Genomic DNA, 22,405 nt, shown 5'->3' with positions numbered 1-22,405 from the left:
CTACCTTCCAAACTTGCCTGCGGAAGGCAAAGGTCCCGAGCTCGAGTCTCGGTCCGGCACACAGTTTTAATCTGCCAGAAAGTATCAGCAATACTATTTTATTATTATTGCAACTTTCAAGGCTTACACTCGAGCAGCCCGCTGAACCACCGTCCCAGCGGGACGTGCATTAGCTACTGCCATCCCCATCTGGCAATAAGGCATTGGTTGCTGACGATGAGTAACAAGGCCGAAAATACAGTAGTATCGCTTCATTGCTATTGTGACTTTCAAGGCTTAGGCTAGAACAGCATGCAGAACCGCCGCCCCAGTGGAAGATGCACAAGCTGCCGCACTTGCCGTCTGCCGAACGCCACTGTCGATGAGCTCGAGGCCGAAATTTCACAAATATTGCTCTATTATTATTGTGCGTTTTAAGCCTTAGCCTATAACAGTCTCATACCGTTCCACAATCTCCAAAAGCTCTTCTGTCGCACTTATTCATATAGTTTTCCACTTTTGTTATTATTTTTAGGGTTGCGTGCTTCAGCCTGTACTAACGGAATCCTTATAGGATGGATGTGTTGTCCGTCTTTCTTTCTATCTGTCCGACCCCATGGCAGTGTAAATTTTAAGCTTCTAAGTCAATTAAACCAAAATGTACGGCCATTCATTTTATTTATTTTGATACTCAAAACCCGCTCATCAAAACCTATACGGTGCATCCTGTTGACCTAGAATCATAAAATTTGGCATGAAATAAGGTTTCACAGTAGAAGTAAAGGAAAAAAAACAGGAAATTGTTAACCTGTAAATATGTAACACGAAAATATGTTGTTTTTGCAATTTTTAACTGTGTGTCTATCTGTCTGTCGATGTGGTTCAAATGGTTCAAATGGCTCTGAGCACTATGGGACTCAACTGCTGAGGTCATTAGTCCCCTAGAACTTAGAACTAGTTAAACCTAACTAACCTAAGGACATCACAAACATCCATGCCCGAGGCAGGATTCGAACCTGCGACCGTTGCGGTCTTGCGGTTCCAGACTGCAGCGCCTTTAACCGCACGGCCACTTCGGCCGGCTCTGTCGATGTGGTCACAATCTTTTTCTGAGGAGTGAGTAGACTATCAAGTTCAAATTTATGTCACATACTAAAGTCTATTGTTCCCTGACAGTACAAGAATTTTAACCTTCTAAGTCATTGCGATGAAAAGATCCGGCCATTTATGTCACATATTTTGACTCTCGAAAAGTCATTCATCAACACCTATAGGATGCTTCCTGTTGAATTAGAATCATGAAAGATGGCAAGAAGTAAGGTTTCACAGTACAAGTAAAGGAAAATACCCGAAAACACGTAATTTCTAATTATTTCACACGAAAAAATAATTGTTTTTCCATTTTAACTCTCCGTTTCTCCGTCTGCCCGTTTCTTCGTCTGTTAAGACCCCTTTTTCTCTCGAACCGGTTGGAGTACCAATTTCAGATTTGTATCACATATTAACTTCTATGGTCCTTTGGCGGTATAAGATATTTGAGCTTGTAAGTCAATGCAGTCAGAAGATTCGATCACTTACGTCATATATTTTCATACGCTAAACTTACTCATCAAAACCTGTAGGATACTTCCTGTTCATCTAGAATCAAGAAATTTGACAAAAGCGCGGTTTCACAGTACAAGAAGCTAAAAAAATCGGAAACTTGGTAAATTTTAACTATATCACATAAAAATATATTTTTGCCATTGGACCATACACTGCATTCATCATCCGTCAAAAGCGTAACAGACGAACACTACTGTATACAAACTTAAAATGTAAGTTAGAACCATGTTTTAATGAGTAAATAAAAACTGTTTCATTAAGTCTTCTGTCTCCATGCTCGTTTCTTTTTGCACTGAGGAACTACTGTAGATATTTTGATATAGTCTTGGAATTATGGGGATCAGTATCTTGTCGATATCGATGTCGATAACAGGTTAAAATCGTTGATAGGCTCAGTTTTCTGAATGGATTAATTAACTTTGTGTGAAACTCTCAGTGCGCAAGTTCTTCTCGCACTTGGTCAGCTTTTTCAACTTCCCCGTGGTATAACGGCAGCACATCCCTGTCTTCCGAAGACTACTTTTTTATTGCTAAGTCAAAAGTGAGATAGACATCTTTGATCTCTCTCTGTTTATGAGTATAAAATTCGCTCGATGCTGAGATACTTTCACTGAATTTATAAAATGTGTACCAACTGTTATTAAAATCGCTTTAAATATTTGTAACATTTTTACACTACTGGCCAATAAAATTGCTACACCAAGAAGAAATGCAGATGATAAACAGGTATTCATTGGACAAGAATATTATACTAGAACTGACATGTAATTACATTTTCACGTAATTTAGGTGCATAGATACTGAGAAATCAGTACCCAGAACAACCACCTCTGGCCGTAATAACGGCCTTGATACGCCTGGGCATTGAGTCAAACAGAGCTTAGATGGCGTGTACTGGTACAGCTGCCCATGCAGCTTCAACACGATATCACAGTTCATCAAGAGTAGTGACTGGCGTATTGTGACGAGCCAGTTGCTCGGCCACCATTCACCAGACGTTTACAACCGGGGAGAGATCTGGAGAATGTGCTGGCCAGGACAGCAGTCGAACATTTTCTGTATCCAGAAAGGCCCGTACAGGACCTGCAACATGCAGTCGTGCATTATCCTGCTGAAATGTAGGGTTTCGCAGAGATCGAATGTAGAGCCACGGGTCGTAACACATCTGAAATGTAACGTCCACTGTTCAAAGTGCCGTAAATGCGAACAAGAGGTGACTGAGACGTGTAACCGATGGCACCCCATACCATCACACTGAGTGATAAGTCAGTATGGCGATTACGAATACACTCTTCTAATGTGCGTTCACGGCGATGTCGCCAAACACGGATGCGACCGTCATGATGCTGTAAACAGAACCTGGATTCATCCGAAAAAAAATGTCTTTTTGCCATTCGTGCACCCAAGTTCGTCATTGAGTACACCATCGCAGGCGCTCCTGTCTGTGATGCAGGGTCAAGGTAACCGCAGCCATGGTCTCCGAATTGATAGTCCATGCTGCTGCAAACGTCGTCGAACTGTTCGTGCAGATGGTTGTTGTCTAGCAAACGTCCCCATGTGCTGACTCAGGGATCGAGACGTTGCTGCACGATCCGTTACAGCCGTGCGGATAAGATGCCTGTCATTTCGACTGCTAGTGATAAGAGGCCGCTGGGATCCAGCACGGCGTTCCGTATTACCCTCCTGAACCCACCGATTCCATATTCTGCCAACAGTCATTGGATCTCGACCAACGCGAGCAGCAATGTCGCGATACGATAAACCGCAATCGCGATAGGCTACAATCCGACCTTTATCAAAGTCGGAAACGTGATGGTACGCATTTCCCCTCCTTACACGAGGCATCACAACACAGTTTCTCCAGGCAACTCCGGTCAAGTGCTGTTTGTGTATGAGAAATTGGTTGGAAACTTTCCTCATGTCAGCACGTTGTAGGTGTCGCCACGGGCGCCAACCTTGTGTGAATGCTCTGAAAAGCTAATGATTTACATATCACAGGATCTTCTTCCTGTCGGTCTGTAGCACGTCATCTTCTTGGTGTAGCAATTTTAAGGCCAGTAATGTACTTTTCGAGGGAGAATGAAATCACTGCAGCTATCGATATTTGACTTATTGTGAGTCTAATTAAGAGGTTCTGAAAGAGCGAGTAGCAGAAATTACTGGTCTCAAAATAGTTGTGCGTAATAAATGAAGCACCTACAGCCAGAGTTTTGGTGTTATTTTATTACATTGCCAAACAATAAAATAATATAGAAAAGTTGCCTGTAGGTGTCTCATATCATTATGAAAGTGAACGACCGAATTACGGCAGCCCGTCAATCACAAGGATGGACGTACAAAAAATAGATGTGCGTCGGCTATTATATGCATAAATTGAGATCCTCCATGTTTTCACACATATTTATGCGTTTGACTAAGTGCACCCAAGCGAGGTTTTTTTTTTTTTCTTGCGGTGATTGTTACTGTATTATACAGTATCATTGTGCAGTGATTCTGTGTTATTAGTAGTGAATGCGAAGTGGGCAGTTAGTGTCATATATTATTAAATCTCCTCCATTATATGGCTACAGCATATACAGTGTGTAAATGGTGTGTATAGATATTTCTGTTGGTGACTGAGGAGGTGTGCCGGACAACAATACAACAGTATTTACGTCATTTGCAGACTAATAATTATAGCCATTACAAGTCGTATGTTTTTAGGTTGGTTAATACCACCAAGTACATGCGGCAAGAGCAAACCATTAATGCTTATTTTTCTCTGGGCAGCAGGTCAGGTGTTGGAGTGTGGACGCATGGACGCAAAACCCTGTTAGTCTATAGCAGCAGCTGTTGTCCACTTGGTGGTGCAGTTACGACCGTTCAGAAAACATCAGGTCATAAAATTTCAGACGTGTTTGAGAAGACAGATAAAAATACAACCAACACACTGATATGTGTATATATTAAAGTACCACATACAAAAATATCTGCTCTTACACCTGTTACAACTTGTTTACCTAATTAGCGTGGAGTGAAGATAAATGACGAGCATTCATGGTCATTGTTTAAGACAAGTCTATCTGAAATGGCACAAACAGGCTTCGTGAGGTGATCACCTACCTTGCCACGACAAGGAAATATGGTTTGTAAAGGTGTGTTTAGCTAATAAGTTTTGTTGTTATTTAATGTATTATTTGCCAGTGATCTACAAGTGATGTCTTTTTTCTTGCTTCATAGGCGATGCAGGAAGGAGCTGGAGACAATGGCAGTATTTGGCCTCCCAGTCGACCATTGCTGCCACTGGACATGTTCGCCTCATGGTCGATGGCCACAGCGAAGATTACCAAGAGCGTTTAATTCTTGCTATGCCGATTATTGAGAATTAAAAAAATGAAATAATGAACTGCAAATTTTCTTTTTGCAAATTCAGTCTGGAGGAGTCTGTATCACGAACTGGAACTGTGCTGTCGGATTACATGCATGCTGTTCTCATACATTATGTGAAATTACGGTCGAGTTACATTACAATTATTTCTACGACAAGAAGCAAACGAAATGTTGAGAATTAAATTAAAATTTATCTTAAGCTTTTTGAGTTGTTTTTTTAAGGGTGTGAATTGAATACCTATCTGAATTCTCTGAAATACTGCAATTAACTTCAAGTTTGGATATTTGAATGAAATGTCAAGTGCAATTTCAAGCAGTTGTTAGCAAAAATTTTCTCAAGTTTAATTTCAAGCCATTTGGAAACGCAAGCACTCTCTGGTTTTAGAAAACTACGATAAGAGAGAATGATATTGAGTGAACTTGGACTAGAAATAAGTGCCTAATCCTTAAATATTTTGGTGAACTAAGCAATTAAGTTGGCAACGCAAGCCCTCTTTGGTTTTAGATAACTACGATAAGGAAGACTAACTTTGTGTTAAGTTCAAAATGGTTCAAATGGCTCTGAGCACTATGGGACTCAACTGCTGAGGTCATTAGTCCCCTAGAACTTAGAACTAGTTAAACCTAACTAACCTAAGGACATCACAACATCCATGCCCGAGGCAGGATTCGAACCTGCGACCGTAGCGGTCCTGCGGTTCCAGACTGCAGCGCCTTTAACCGCACGGCTTGTGTTAAGTACCCTGGACTAGTAAGAAGTGCCTAATCTTTAAATACTTTGGTGAACTAAGCTTGAACTGCACCCTTCTTTAAATATCTTGAGGTGAATAATTTAATTTTGGAGCAGATTTTGATGTACTGTATGAGGTCTAACATTGTGAGTCAGAAACGCAATGACACTGAGTTACCACTCAACTGCAGGATCTCTGATCAATTCTTGCCACGTGAATCTACTAGGCAGCCAAAATTAAAATATTGCATGTACATCTCAGGTTCCGAACTCACGTTAGTACCTACAAACATGGAAATGGAGGGACTTTGTTGCGGATGCAGCATACTAATATACGTAAATTAAAAGTGATAGCAGGTAGCGATGGCAACAGCGACAAGCAATATTACTATGACAGCGAACTGAACTGAAATTGAAGACTGATTTATCTTTTTGGTCTCCATATGCTATTGACCACCCAAACTCGCCAGAGTAGCCGAGAGCGCTAACGCGCTACTTCCTGGACTCGAGTAGGCGCGTTGGCCTCGGATCGAATCCGCCCGGCGGATTAACGACGAATGCCGGTGTGCCGGCCAGCCTGGATGTGGTTTTTAGGCGGTTTTCCACATCCTCCTAGGTGAATACCGGGCTGCTCCCCACGTTCCGCCTCAGTTACACCACTTGCAGACATCTGAAACACGTTTACACTATTCCATGGCTTACACTAGATGCAGACAGCTGGGGTACACCGACTCCGTCACGGGGGTTACGGGGTGGCGGCAGGAAGGGCATCCGGCCACCCCTTAAAAAATTAACATGCCAATTCCGGTTAACGATGGCCGACCCTGCGTCACCGCGGGACAAGGCGCAAGTGATAGAACAGAATGCTATTGACCACCCAAAATTAAACTGGGAAGCTCCAAGCCTCTGTTTATGTTGATGAATATCTTCGGATTGAAGCGTCTTACGTTCTACGAAGGTGTATCGGGCGTACATTACCAATAGTAGTCACGCTATATGACCCGGTACCATTGATCACACAACGCAGTTATTCGAACGAGGAAAGTAATACCTTTGCAAGTTACGATTTATTTTGATCTTTTGCAAACATTAGCCAATCTGTAGAATTTTCTAGACTCGGAGAACGATCGGAATGTGTACTGAATATCCACGCTCCGTTCGATCCCCGAATGGTGGCGTATTAATAAAAATAAGAAACTTAACATTGTTTAGTATAGGGAGAAAAGATGCAGAAAAATATGTTGTACCGGTTTCATAATCACTATAATCTGTTTTAGTTGGTATATTTTAAATAAATTTTCATTCTGCTAGAGATTTTCAAAGCCCTATTTCCGTGTGACACGCGGTATGCTCTCGTAGTTGCGAGTTCGTTTCCCCACCAAGCATTGAGATCTCCAAGTAACTGAAATTTAGTCGCCGCAGCTACTTCCATGAATACTTTTACACATTAGATACTGATATCTCTTTTTTGGGGACAGTAAACACCTTATGAAATGATTATTTGATATTTTAGAATGTTCGGCAATTCTAATCGCAGGTAATAACTTTTCTCACCAATATTACACTTCGCTTATGAGGAATAGGCACGTGGTATGCATACTGTCTTCGTCATGTATTCTGGTCTCAGGGCAGAACGTTCTAGACACTTGTTTCAGCTACTCACGCTGCAACAATGTGAAAGTGAGATCCTTTCTTACATGACTGATGAATACTGTATACTACAAATAGCATATCCACTTCCGTCATTGAATTAGTAAACAACAGTTTTCATCAAAGTTACCGCCTCACATACTTAGAGTCCAATGGAAAATTATTGCATCCATTTTTTTTAATGATATGCACGACAAGTAATCCTAATTTACTTTCTTCTGTTGTAACCTTTTGCTGATTTGTATATTTTCGAATCGGTCGTTGTCATTGTTGTTTTTGTAACTATCAGCAGGAAGATTGCTCAGATGCAGCTCTCCAAGTGAGTCCGTCTGGTGTAATTCTCTTGATATCTGCTTAACTACTGCAGATTACACCCATGTGAACAATGATTACCGTAGTCAAACCATCGTCTTCCTGTACAACCATTACCCCGCGCACATCTCTCTGTAACCAAACTGAACAGCTTAAATGGTTATTTAACATCTGCGACGCGTTCGTCCCTGTGTGCCGTGGCGTGGAGCTCATCAGAACAAGTAAGAAAAAAATTTTTTTGGTGCACAATTAGTGAAAAATGCTGAAAAATATTACAATGAAATGAACACCCTTAGCTGCTTAAAGGCGTTGACATACGTCAACGGGGACAGATGAAAATGTGTGCCCCGACCGGGACTCCAACCTGGGATCTTCTGCTTACATGGCAGACGCTCTACCCATCTGAGCCACCGAGGACACAGAGGATAGCGCGACTGCAGGGATTTATCTCTGGCACGCCTCCCGCGAAACCCACATTCTCAACGTATTGTCCCGCACTACATTCGTAGTGGCCCCCGTCCATTATACTCGTTACTCGCGGCGCGTTGCCGATTCCCGTAAGAGTTCGGGCACTGTTTGTGCATTCGAACAGAAGAAGAAGATGATCAAGTGGCCGGTGAGCCTTAACTATATATATACTATGATGGTATCTGTTCTTTCGGACTAAGATGTGTCCGAAAGAACAGATACCATCTTAGTGCCGAGCGAGGTGGCGCAGTGGTTAGACACTGGACTCGCATTCGGGAGGACGACGGTTCAATCCCGCGTCCGGCCATCCTGATTTAGGTTTTCCGTGATTTCCCCAAATCGCTCCAGGCAAATGCCGGGATAGTTCCTCTGAAAGGGCACGGCCGACTTCCTTCCCTAATCCGATGAGACCGATGACCTCGCTGTCTGGTCTCCTTCCCCAAAAACAACCCCAACAACAACCATCTTAGTATATATATATATATATATATATATATATATATATATATATATATATATATATATATATATATTCTGAAAAATCTGTTGTTTTGTTTACATAAGAACTGTACTCCAGCATAGGAAATACGTTTCACGTTACTTTTTATTTTATCGGAGACTTCTCCGTTTTCTGAATCGTATGTTCCCGTAGTAGCACAGCGAGTTCGTTTCTCAACCGACTATTGAGATATCCAAGTTTGTAAGCAAGTAGTACTCCGGCTACGTTAGTACGTTACCAACTGCAACATTTTGTTATTCCGCTCTTCCCTGTGCTACGCATTAACTATTCTAACAACCCTACCACAACGAAGGTCAAAAATTAATTAGGATTCTGGTGTTGCTCACGCTGCTAAATACTGCATTTTCGGGCAACAACAAAGTTATATTATGTGGCAGGTGTCATTAGAGCACAGTTAATAAAGTCATTTCTTGAAATAATGGATAAACTAGGCACTCATCTTTTCGTGTTTCCCACGCTGGTCTCGTTGTGAAATCATGGCTCAATCGTCGAAAATCTAGGTGGTGATGATTCCAAGCTCGGATGCAAAGAGGCCTAGGTGTTGTTCTGCGATATTCAAAAGTTTTATAGATGTGTTTCACAAACCATTCTTGAAGATTGAACTTTTGCAAGTTAAGCCAATGGTGATGTAAAAAAGTACACAGCACTCCGAATTTAAGTTACACTTCTTTTTTATTGCTTTTGTTGCAATATCACGCAAGTCATTCCAAAACATCACTTCACAATACAAAACATACTTGAAAACATCTTCCCCACTGTTACAGTTCACATTTTATAAACTAACCACAATTTGCGTCTTTTCAACATGACGTCCCAGACTTGACTTTCTCAAGGTCCGACTCTCTAAAAACCGCTTACGCACCCAAAAAATCAGAGTTACAAGTACGACAAAGATCATAGTGACGAAAGAGAGAATTCACATAAGAATAATATCATTGCAATATAAACATATTGATGTATCAAAGTATCTCTACATTAATGAAATCAAATCTAAATGTTATCTCAGAAATATGTTAACTACTTTACAGAAACACAGTAGAATATTGCTGGTATCGAGAGGTTGAGGTGAGATGCCGTAATGGTTACGTAATTCGAGTACCATTACACTGTTAAGATGGATTCTATCAGTTTTGAATAGAATAACATACCTAAAATGAAGAATATGCTTTGAAGTGAAGTTATCAAGTCATTAATCTACACACAGGTCATATCCCTCCTGAGGCAAGAAATAATGACAGAATTGTCGGTATCAATTTGTGCAAGTATGTTAAGAGACAGTACGATGCAGTAGGTCGGGCATGATAGGAAGGCCCCACAGAATAATTTGAGGTAGGGAACCCGGCGTCGGAGTAGCCAGCTTAAGGAGATAATAGGAATAAAATCACATTACTGCGTACTTTTTTATTTACATTAATTAACTGCAAATACCATCACTGACACAATGAACGTACCATTTTCACTGTATTTTACAACACGTGCTAAAACTGACGGCCATCAACCTCAATGAAACCGTAACGTCGGCGAACAAGATTCTGACGCATCCTGACTAATATGCCTGGTGTGTTTCGCTGGTGCGTTTCGTATCACATCACAGTCAGTCACAACTCTGACAACTAATTCCATCTCCGTATCCACTGGGGACTGATACGCAATTGATTTTAGATAAACCCATGGGAAATAATAAAGAAGTTTCAGGTCAGGCGACCTCGCACGCCATGGAATAGGACCTTCCCTTCCAATCCAGCGACGACGAAATATTGTACCCGAACTGCTCTATCGTAATTGCATTGTACGCCTTTGAGTAGCTCTGAGTAAGGAATAGGTCTCTCGTTGTGTCATAGAGCGTCCTTACATAGGAAAATGCAAATACGATACATAAGGGCCGCCTTATGGATAAATAAAGTAAACAAAACCTGCCTCATAACTTCCTGGTAATCATGCTCGTCCTCCTTGTTTCCTTGCAGGAAATAAAGAATGTGCATGTAAATAAACAGCACAGTACGTGTAAGCTTGTACGCATGTGAGTTGTAAATAAGCTGAAAAATGTTAATGCTAGACAAAGCGATAGACAAGTTTACCAACTGATCTCCTTAAGCTGGCTTCTCCGACCCCAGGTTTCCTATCTCAAATTGTTCAGAGGAGCATTCTCTATGTCCTATTACATTTTTGCACGCTGTTACGGACACCTGTACGTATAGACGATGCCACTCGTATATGGTAAAGTACACTTCCACAAATCATTAATCTGGCACAAAGTGAATTTACAAACTGCTGACCACCTGCTGATCATAAACGAAATAGAAGATGGATTGTCAAAGAGAATTACATAAGTTGCATTTGTGCTTAATGAAAAACAATCTGAATATTTCCAAAAACAATATGAATTTCATTGGAAGGAACACCCAAAGAACCAAAACAATGTTAAATAACCAACTAATTCAACAAGTCTCTAACTCTAGATGTATTGATTGTAATACGTCTTCTACCGAAAATATGCGGCACCATAAGAAGCACACTAAAAAATAAAAAAAATTAAAAAAAAAACGGAAACACGTGTAACTCAAGGTCTATATTGCAATGTTTGTCCCTGTTTTGCTTAGTGGAAGTGAGTCATCGATAACAATAGGGAGAAATACAAGTCGCATACAAACAGTCGGTAACAGGATGTGCTAAACGAGATCAATTTGGAAATGAAGAGACTAGAGAACAGTTCCAAATATATAATCTAAATGATAAAATACAACTACATAAAAAAGATGTGAAAGCCATATAGAACGTATGAGTGAGAAAATACTACCGAAAGCAGATAGTAGATATACACTACGTGATCAAAAGTATCCGGACACATGGCTGAAAATGACTTTAGTTGCGCCTTCCATCGGCAATGCCCACCCTTAGCCTTGATGACAACTTCCAGTCTAGCAGGCATACGTTCAGTCAGGTGCTGGAAGGTTTCTTGGGGAACGGCAGCCCATTCTTCACGGAGTGCTGCACTGAGGAGAGGTATAGATGTCGGTCGCTGAGGCCGGCCACGGTAGGCGTTCCAAAATATCCCAAAGGTGTTCTATAGGAATCAGGTCAGGACTCTGTGAACGCCTGTCCGTTACAGGGATGTTATTGTCGTCTACCCAATCCACCATTGGCCATACATTATGAACAGGTGCTCGATCGTGTTGAAAGATGCAAAAGCCATCCCCGAATAGCTATTCAACAGTGGGAAGCAAAAGATACTTAAAACATCAATGTAAGCCTGTGCTGCGATAGTCCCACGCAAAACAACAAGGGATGCAAGCCCCCTCCATGAAAAACACGATCACACCATGACACCACCGCCTCCGAATTTTACTATTGACACTACACACGCTGGCTTGTGACGTCTACCGGGCATTGGCCATACCAACACTCTGCCATCGGATCGCCATCGTCACTCCAAACAACGTTTTTCCACTGTTGAATCTTCCAATGTTTACGCTCCTTACACCAAGCGAGACGTCGTTTGGCATATACCGGTGTGAAGTGTGGCTTATGAGCAGCCGCTCGACCATGAAATCAAAGTTTTCTCACCTCCCGCCTAACTGTCATGGTACTTGCAGTGGATCCTCTTGCAATTTGTGATGGTCTGGATAGATGTCTGCCTATTACACATTACGACCCTCCTCAACTGTCGGCGGTCTCTGTCAGTCAACAGACGAGGTCGGCCTGTACGCTTTTGTGCTGTACGTGTCCATTCACGTTTCTACTTCACTATCACGTCGGAAACAGTGGACCTATGACACAAGTGACAACCAATCACCTGACCACGTTCGAAGTCCATGAGTTCCGCGGAGCGTCCCATTCTGCTTACTCACGATGTCTAATGAGGTCGCTGATATGGAATACCTCGCAGCAGGTGGCAGCACAATGCACCTATTATGAAAAACGTATGTATTTAGGAGTGTCCGGATACTTTGTCAGTAGGAAGAAGAAGTGTGGGAAGATCAAAGAAAAGATGGGAATAAATTCTAGCAAGTCTGAGTAGGTCATGATGCCCTATCATAGTTGGGGAAAGAGGAAGAAGAAGAAAACGAAAAAGATGTATGTAAATGGACCGTCACAAGACCTGTAGTCGAGAACGTTGAGAGCAGGTGAATAAGACACGACACGGAAACGTACACAATCCGATGAAAAATATCTGCACACCTGTTATTGGGAATTAATCTGGGCTGTGTCCATCCTTCGTCTTTGTGACCCCTTGAACTCTGCTGGGACACTTTCAATGAAATGTTTTAATGTCTATGGAGGAATGGTTGCCCGTTGTTGCTCAAGAGCAAGAGAGGATGGTCACGGTGAACACTGCGATCTGGAGCCAAGTCGAACTGATTCCAAAGGTGTTCCGTTGGACTCAGGTCTGCACTCTGGCCAGACTAGTCCATTTCAGGAATGCTATTGCCCACAAACTTTTGTCTCACAGATGTTGCTTTACGACAGGGTACATTGTCATGCTAATATAAACAACCATCGCCTCCACACTACGGTACCAACTATGCATACTGTAAAATATGTGAGCACCGCCCCAGATATATCATTTCCTTAAACGCAACAGGGGGACCTCATACTGACAGCGAAAATTACCCCCGTGCCTTAACAACATTTCATCCACACTTCACTATTGGCACTACACGTGATGGCAGATAATGGGCTCCAGGCATTTTCCAAACACCAACCCCTCCATTGGACGTCACGGAGTATAGCGTGATTCATCCCTCCAAGTCACTCGTTTCCAGTCATCCAGTGTCGACTGGAGCCGCGCTTTAGAGCACGTCAAGCACCGCTTAGTATGGGGAGCTCCTCGACCATCGTAACCCATTAATCCTAACTCCCTAAGCTCAATCACTGTGATAATTGGGTGCTGCTAGCACTATGGAATGCACAAGTGATTCCTTCCGCTGATTTCGTGTCATTTTTTACGACGACCCTTCACAATGCTCAACTGTCCGTCAGTACACGAGTTTCGCATAGTTCCGGTATGGGCTGTAGTTATTCCTTCGTATTTCCACTGCACTATCACGTCACCAAAGGTCTACTTCGGCAGGTTTGGCAGGGGTTAAATGTGCCTGATGGCACTCATGCCCACTTTCGAAGTCACTGAGCTCTGCTGACGTTACTGTTGCTTTATAGACGACACAATACTTCTCGCTCCATTTTTCACTGACGGGTCAGCTTCTTCTGACATCTAGTAGCAATTCCGCATTACACAAGTGTCATAAGTCTGATCAGATTTTGTACGTCTTGCTAGCTTGGTTCATACCCTTCCGATTTCAGAATTCTCTCGTATCAGGATTTTCCCTACTGGAAAAAGCTGATGATAAAATAATCATCATTGAATTTTCTTCAGTTCCTGACAGGTTAGGACCTGTGAAGCCACACAAGGATTATCAACAGTAAAGTTCAGACTACGTACAGTCTACATTGCCGGCAGTACTTGAGCGATACGTCAAAATCGGAACATTTTACCGCCGCTTACCTGATAAAACTTTATTGTTTAAAGACAATAGTGTTTAGGAAGGATGCTCTTCAATAACTACCTTGTACTGGTCAGCCAGAATATAATTACCGCCGACCTACTATCGATATAACCTGTCCAGGCTAGCAGCGTTGCCTGGCGAGGAATGACTACTAGTCAGACGCACGCACAGTGCATGTACGAGGTGCATTCAAGTTCTAAGGCATCCGATTTTTTTTCTCCGGACTGGAAAGAGATAGAAACATGCGCATTGTTTTAAAATGAGGCAGCGTTCATTGTCAATACGTCCCAGAGATGGCAGCACCGTACGGCAGATGGAATTTTACCGCCAGCGGCGAGAATGAGAACTGTTTTAAATACTTAAAATGGCGACGTTTTCCTTACTTCAACAGCGTGCAATCATTCGTTTTCTGAATTTGCGTGGTGTGAAACCAACTGAAATTCATCGACAGTTGAAGGAGACGTGTGGTGATGGAGTTATGGATGTGTCGAAAGTGCGTTCGTGGGTGCGACAGTTTAATGAAGGCAGAACATCGTGTGACAACAAACCGAAACAACCTCGGGCTCGCACAAGCCAGTCTGACGACACGATCGAGAAAGTGGAGAGAATTGTTTTGGGGGATCGCCGAATGACTGTTGAACAGATCGCCTCCAGAGTTGGCATTTCTGTGGGTTCTGTGCACACAATCCTGCATGACGACCTGAAAATGCGAAAAGTGTCATCCAGGTGGGTGCCACGAATGCTGACGGACGACCACACAGCTGCCCGTGTGGCATGTTGCCAAGCAATGTTGACGCGCAACGACAGCACGAATGGGACTTTCTTTTCGTCGGTTGTGACAATGGATGAGAAATGGATGCCATTTTTCAATCCAGAAACAAAGCGCCAGTCAGCTCAATGGAAGCACACAGATTCACCGCTACCAAAAAAATTTCGGGTAACCGCCAGTGCTGAAAAAATGACGGTGTCCATGTTCTGGGACAGCGAGGGCGTAATCCTTACCCATTGCGTTCCAAAGGGCACTACGGTAACAGGTGCATCCTACGAAAATGTTTTGAAGAACAAATTCCTTCCTGCACTGCAACAAAAACGTCCGGGAAGGGCTGCGCGTGTGCTGTTTCACCAAGACAACGCACCCGCACATCGAGCTAACGTTACGCAACAGTTTCTTCGTGATAACAACTTTGAAGTGATTCCTCATGCTCCCTACTCACCTGACCTGGCTTCTAGTGACTTTTGGCTTTTTCCAACAATGAAAGACACTCTCCGCGGCCGCACATTCACCAGCCGTGCTACTATTGCCTCAGCGATTTTCCAGTGGTCAAAACAGACTCCTAAAGAAGCCTTCGCCGCTGCCATGGAATCATGGCGTCACCGTTGTGAAAAATGTGTACGTCTGCAGGGCGATTACGTCGAGAAGTAACGCCAGTTTCATCGATTTCGGGTGAGTAGTTAATTAGAAAAAAATCGGAGGCCTTAGAACTTGAATGCACCTCGCAGTATCAGTGAGAGTGCAGTTCGTGTGTAGATTGGGAAAGGCGCGTGATCTATCCGAGTCTGACAGAGGGCAGACTGTGATGGCCCGGAGGCTCGCCACGAGCGTTTCGGAAACTGCACGACTTGTCGGTTATTCGAGGAGTGTTGTCGTGAGTATCTTCAACATGTGGTGAAACCAAGGTGAAACCACGTCCAAATGGGGGGCGGGAGGGGGGGGGGGGCGGCGGTAACGCCTCATTACAGATATAAGACGTCGTAGGCAGGGCAGACTGATAAAACAGTACAGGAACTAACATCAGACGTTAATGCTGGGTAGAGTTAAAGTGTGTCTGAACACAGAGTGCATTGAAGTAACGATGGGCCTACGCAGGCGACAAGCCATGCCTGTGGCAATTGCCCGCATCTCGTGGTCGTGCGGTAGCGTTCTCGCTCCCCACGCCCGGGTTCCCGGGTTCGATTCCCGGCGGGGTCAGGGATTTTCTCTGCCTCGGCTGGGTGTTGTGTGCTGTCCTTAGGTTAGTTAGGTTTAAGTAGTTCTAAGTTCTAGGGGACTCATGACTATAGATGTTAAGTCCCATAGTGCTCACAAGGGAACCTCCCCATCGCAACCCCATCAGATTTAGTTATAAGTTGGCAGAGTGGATAGGCCTTGAAAAACTGAACACAGATCAATCGAGAAAACAGGAAGAAGTTGTGTGGACCTATGAAAAAAATTAGCAAAATATACGAACTGAGTAGTCCATGTGCCATGTGCAACTTCAAGGGCAATGTGCAGTCAGGAGCGCCGTGGTCCTGTGGTTAGCGTGAGCAGCTGTGGAGTGAGAGGTCCTTGGTTCAAATCTTCCCTCGACTAAAAATTTTAATTTTTTGTTTTCAGACAATTATTATCTGTCCGTTTGTCCGTCCGATGCGATCACTTTTTAGGGAGTGATAATCACATCCACAAGAAAACCTAAATCGGGCAAGGCAGAAGAATGTTTTTACCGATTCGCCAAGTGTACAAGTTAGGTGGGTCGACAACACATTACTGTCATGTGACGCACATGCCGTCAACAGTATCGTATAGAATATATCAGACGTGTTTTCCTGTGGAGTAATCGGTTGACCAATGACCTTCCGATGAAATGTTTTCTGTTCCTATTGGAGAGGCACGTCCTTTCGTCTACTAATCGCACGATATTGCGGTGCGGTCGCAAAACACAGACACTAAACTTATTACAGTCAACAGAGACGTCAATGAACGAACGGACAGATCATAACTTTGCTAAAATAAAGAAAGTAAATTAATTGCTCGGAGTAGGACTTGAACCATGGACCTCTCAGTCCCCAGCTGCTCACGCTAACCACAGGACCACGGCGCTCCTGACTACACAATACCCTAGAAGTAGCATATGTTACACGTGGACTACTCTGTTCGTATATTTTGCTAATTTTTTTCATAGTTCCACACAACTTCTTCCTGTTTTCTCGATTGATCTGTGTTAAGTTTTTCAAGGCCTATCCACTGTTACAACTTATAGCTAAATCTGAAGGGGGTGCGATGGGGAGGTTCCCTTGTCAGAGCCATTTGAACTGTGGCAATGTTAACACCACGACATCGGCAACTACGACCGAAATGGGCACCTGATCATCGGCATTTGACGTTAGCGCAGTGGCAGAGCGTTGCATCATCTGATGAATCACGATACCTTCTTCATCATGGCGATGGGAGAGCGCGTTTCGGCTGTCTTCCAGGGCAACAGCTCCTTCACACCCGTACTGCGGGACAGAGACAAGGTGGAGGCGACTCCATAATTCTCAGGAGACTATTCAGCAGGACATCCATCGATCTAGTGGAGATCGTCAAAGGTGCCATGACAGCCAAGGAGAATCATACACTGGTTGCAGATCACGTACACCCCTTCATGGTGATCATGTTTCTGGCTGATCACACTTGCAACGTATTGAGGACAATGCGCAGATGCCATTCTTTGACGAATACAACAGCGCCACCTGCAGGTTTCACTAGCATCCGCGTTTCTCGCGGTGTTCCCATGTTTTGTCCAACTCCTGTATTTAATCGCAGTTTTTTTTTCTTCTGACTGGTTTGATGGGGACCGCCACGGACCGCCACGAATTCATTCTGCTGCAACAACTTTTCGCCTCAGAGTATCACTTGCAACCTACGTCCTTAACGATATGCTGTCTTCCTCTGGAGTTTTTACTCTCTACAACTCCCTCCTGTACCATGGACGTTATCCCTGATGTCTTAACAAAGTCCTATCATCCTGTCCCTTCTTCTTGTCAGTTTGGTTCAAATGGCTCTGAGCACTATGGGACTCAACTGCTGTGGTTATCAGTCCCCTAGAACTTAGAACTACTTAAACCTAACTAACCTAAGGACATCACACACATCCATGCCCGAGGCAGGATTCGAACCTGCGACCGTAGCAGTCGCACGGTTCCGGACTGCGCGCCTAGAACCGCGAGACCACCGCGGCCGGCTCTTGTCAGTTTCTTCGGTATGTTCCTTTCCTCGCCGATTCTATGATGAACCTCCCCATTTCTTATCATTCCACCTAATGTTCAACGTTCTTCTGTAGTACAACGCCTCAAATGGTTTTCTTCTGTTCTGATTTTCTCACAGTCCATATTTCGCTACGATATAATGCTGTTCTCAAAACGTATATTCTCGGAAATTTCTTCATAAAAATAAGGCCAATATTTGACACCAATAGACCTGTGTTGGCCAGGAATGCTCTTTTTTGCCAGTGCTAACCTGCTTTTTATGTCCTTCTTGCTCCGTCTATCAGGGGTGATTTTGCTGCTTAGATAGCAGAATTCATCTACTTCGTGATCATCGATCCTCTTGTCAAGTTTGTTGCTCTTCTCACTTCTGCTACTTCTGGTTGCTTTCGTCTTTCTTCTACTTACTTTCTGTCCATATTCTATACTCATTAGACTGTTCATTCCAATCAGCAAATCATGTAAGTCATCTTCATATTCAGTCAGGATAGCAATGTCATCTGCGAATCGTATCGTTGATATCCTTTCAAGTTGATTTTTAATTCCACTCCTGAACCATTCTTCTATTTCCATCATTGCTTCTTCGATGTGCTGATTGAACAGTAGGGCGAAAGACTATATCCCTGCCCTACACCCTTTTCAATGTGAGCTGACCTTTGTTGGCCTTTTATTCTTATTGCTCCTTCTTAGCTCATGTACATATTGTATGTTACCCGTCTCCTTCTATAGTTCACCCCTATTTCTATAAGAACTTCCAACATCACGCACAATTTTTCCAGGTCTACAAATCATATATACGTGTCTTCATTTTCCTTCATTCTTGCTTGCATATCCAACCACAACGCCAGAACTGTGTCTCTGGTGCCAAACTGATACTCATCTTAAACATTCTTTTCCATTATTTTGTATATGATACTTGGGTGCATGAGCTGTTAAGCTAATTGCGCGATAATTCTCGGACATGTCGGCATTTGCAGTCTTCGGAATCGTGTGGATGATGTTTTTCTGCAAGTCTGATAGTCTGTCGACAGTCTCCTATATTTGTAAACAGTTTTTTTTTTTTTTGTTGCCACTTCCCCGAATGATTTTAAAAATTCCGATAGAATGTTATCTACCCCTTCTGCCTTAATTTTCAATGCAATAGGATCTGCAGCCGCGATGAATTTTTTGAATGATGTCGTGATGCCTTCGCCTGTCATTGTATTTCATGTACGATTGTGCAGATGCAGCCGTAGGCAATTTTCAAGTATTCTATGGATGATTCTTCAGCAGTATATTATGCCATCTGCGTCCTTCCTCCTATGGCAGCATGTAATGGTCATAAAATAAACTAGAGACGTTTCAAATGGTTCAAATGGCTCTGAGAACTGTGGGACTTCTGACGTCATCAGTCCCCTAGAACTTAGAACTACTTGCACTACTTAAATCTAACTAACCTTAGGACATCATACACATCCATGCCCGAGGCAGGATTCGAACCTGCGACCGTAGCGGTAGCGCGGTTCCAGACTGGATTAGAAACGTACCTATTTTAGGAACTCGTTACTTTCGAGCTGTTGTTGTAAAATTTATTTGACCTTAATTATTCAAAGCTCTTTTAACTTCTGGTTCTAATACTGTATCCCCTAACTCTTCTGCATCGCACAGAGACCTTCAGTGTTCTCTGTCCAGCTAGGCGCTCACTCCTGTGCTTTCAACAGCGGAATTCCCATGTTACCGCCCTTGCCTTCAGTTTCACAGAAGGTTATTTAGGATTTTCTGTATGTTGCGTCAGTACTTCGAACAATTTTTTCTTTTCGATATCTTCACATTTTTTATGCAGCCATTTCGTCTTAGCTTACCTGCACTTCTCATTTGTTTCGCTCCTAAGTGACTTGCATTTCTGCGTTCCTGAATTTCCATTACCATTTTTTTGCAATCGCAGTCGTGCTTGGTATATTTGAAGCTATTCCAAGATTTCGCAAACGTGATTCACGAAATCCGCTGACTAACTGCTGGCTGAGTAAGAAGTGTCCGCCGCTCTCGGGACCCCTCAGCGGTTGGCCAGCCTGACCTTGGGCGGTCAGCAGGCGGCTGAAGGACGCTGGACGGTGCAGACTCTGAGGCCGGGCGCGTGCCAGTGACCGCGGCCTCGCGATTCCTCGGCTCGGGGAAACCCCTCAGCTGACACCGCCGCTGCATTTCCACAGTCCAGCCTTCCCTCCCACCGAGAGAACAGAGCGCCTGCACTGTCCCCTTTCCCCCTGAGGCGAGTCGCTGGTGACATTCCCTGGCAGTCTAAAAATGACTCCCTCTCTATTGAATTTTCTCAGATTGAGAAATTAGAAGGAACGATTTGTTTTACTTGGAAAAAAAAATTCTAAATCCCAGACCGCATGAATGTTTCTTCATTAAAAGCAATCAGTTTCGACAGTCTTTGCTGTCGTATACAGGTATTCAAAAAATTTTATTATAAATTGTGTTCATTTTGAGACGGAACTAACAGCACGTCGTAGTCATCGCACACAAAAAAAATGGTTCAAATGGCTCTGAGCACTATGGGACTCAACTGCTGAGGTCATTAGTCCCCTAGAACTTAGAACTAGTTAAACCTAACTAACCTAAGGACATCACAAACATCCATGCCCGAGGCAGGATTCGAACCTGCGACCGTAGCGGTCTTGCGGTTCCAGACTGCAGCGCCTTTAACCGCACGGCCACTTCGGCCGGCTCATCGCACACACATCAAAAAAACTTTTACATCACCTCTTTTCCGGGAGTTCCGGAACCTGTACAGTAATTGGAATAGAGATCAACATAAACATCATTTCCGCCCTTTCTATTGCTCATCAAAACCATACACTGCGTGTTGTACCATACAGCGAGACCTTCAAAGGTGGTGGTCCAGATTGCTGTGCACACCGGTACCTCTGATACCCAATAGCCCGACCTCTTGCATTGATGCATGCCTGTATTCGTCGTGTCATACTACCCACAAGTTCATCAAGGGACTGTTGGTCCAGATTGTCCCACTCCTCAACGGCGATTTGGCGTAGATACCTCAGATTGGTTGGTGGATCATATCGCCCATAAACAGCCCTTTTCAATCCATCCCAGGCATGTTCGATACGGTTCATGTCTGCTGGCCACTCTACTCGAGCGATGTCGTTACCCTGAAGGAAGTCATTCACAAGATGTGCACGATGGGGGCGCGAATTGTCGTCCATGAAGACGACTGCCTCGCCAATATGCTGGCGATATGGTTGTAATATCGCTCGGAGGATAGCATTCACGTGTCGTATAGCCGTTACAGCGCCTTCCATGACTGCCAGCGTCGTACGTCGGCCCCACATAATGCCAACCCAAAACAGCAGCGAACCTCCACCTTTCTGCACTCGCTGGACAGTGTGTCTAAGGCTTTCAACCTCACCGGGTTGCCTCCAAATAAGTCTCCGACGATTGTCTGCTTGAAGGCATATGCGACGCTCATCGCTGAAGAGAACGTCATGCCAATCCTGAGCGGTCCATTAGGCATGTTGTTGGGTCCATCTGTACCGCGCTGCATTGTGTCGTGGTTGGATAGATGGACCTCGTCATGGATGCCGGGAGTGAAGTTGCGCATAATGCAGGCTGTTGCGTACAGTTTGAGTCGTCCTGTGGCTGCACGGGAAGCATTATTCAATATTGTGGCGTTGCTGTCAGACTTCCTCCGAGCCACAATCCGTAGGGAACGGTCATCCACTGCAGTAGTAGCCCTTGGGCGGCCTGAGCGAGGCATGTCATACACAGTTCCTGTCTCTCTGTATCTCCTCCACGTCCTAGCAACACCGCTTTGGTTCACTCCGAGACGAGTGGACACTTCCCTTGTTGAGAGCCCTTCCTAGCACAATGTAACAATGCGGACGTGATCGAACCGCGGTATTGACAGTCTAGACATGGTTGAACTACGTAGCGCATCGTATAAGGATTTTCATAAATAAAACATTTAAAATCGAAAATCTTTTTGTTTTCGTAGGCATGTCAATGTAGAGACGATTGTAGCCCATAAGCCGTCTGAGGTTGAATTTCAGAGATCAGAACATGTCCAACCAACGTTGACAGAGGTGCTACTGTGTATTTTATTGTGTATTGTGTTTCTTATGACGTAACAATTATCTGTATATGGACATGGCCTTATGTACAAGGCGCTTTTCGGTTTTAGATGTTTTGTTTATGACAAACCTATATGTAATGTGCTACATTTTAGCTACATGACAACTTTCCGTAAGGTCCAACTCAAAACGAACA

Source organism: Schistocerca nitens, chromosome 10, assembly GCF_023898315.1.
Source record: "Schistocerca nitens isolate TAMUIC-IGC-003100 chromosome 10, iqSchNite1.1, whole genome shotgun sequence".
In the NCBI taxonomy this organism is placed as follows: Eukaryota; Metazoa; Arthropoda; class Insecta; order Orthoptera; family Acrididae; genus Schistocerca; species Schistocerca nitens.
This window is presented reverse-complemented; position numbering follows the sequence as displayed.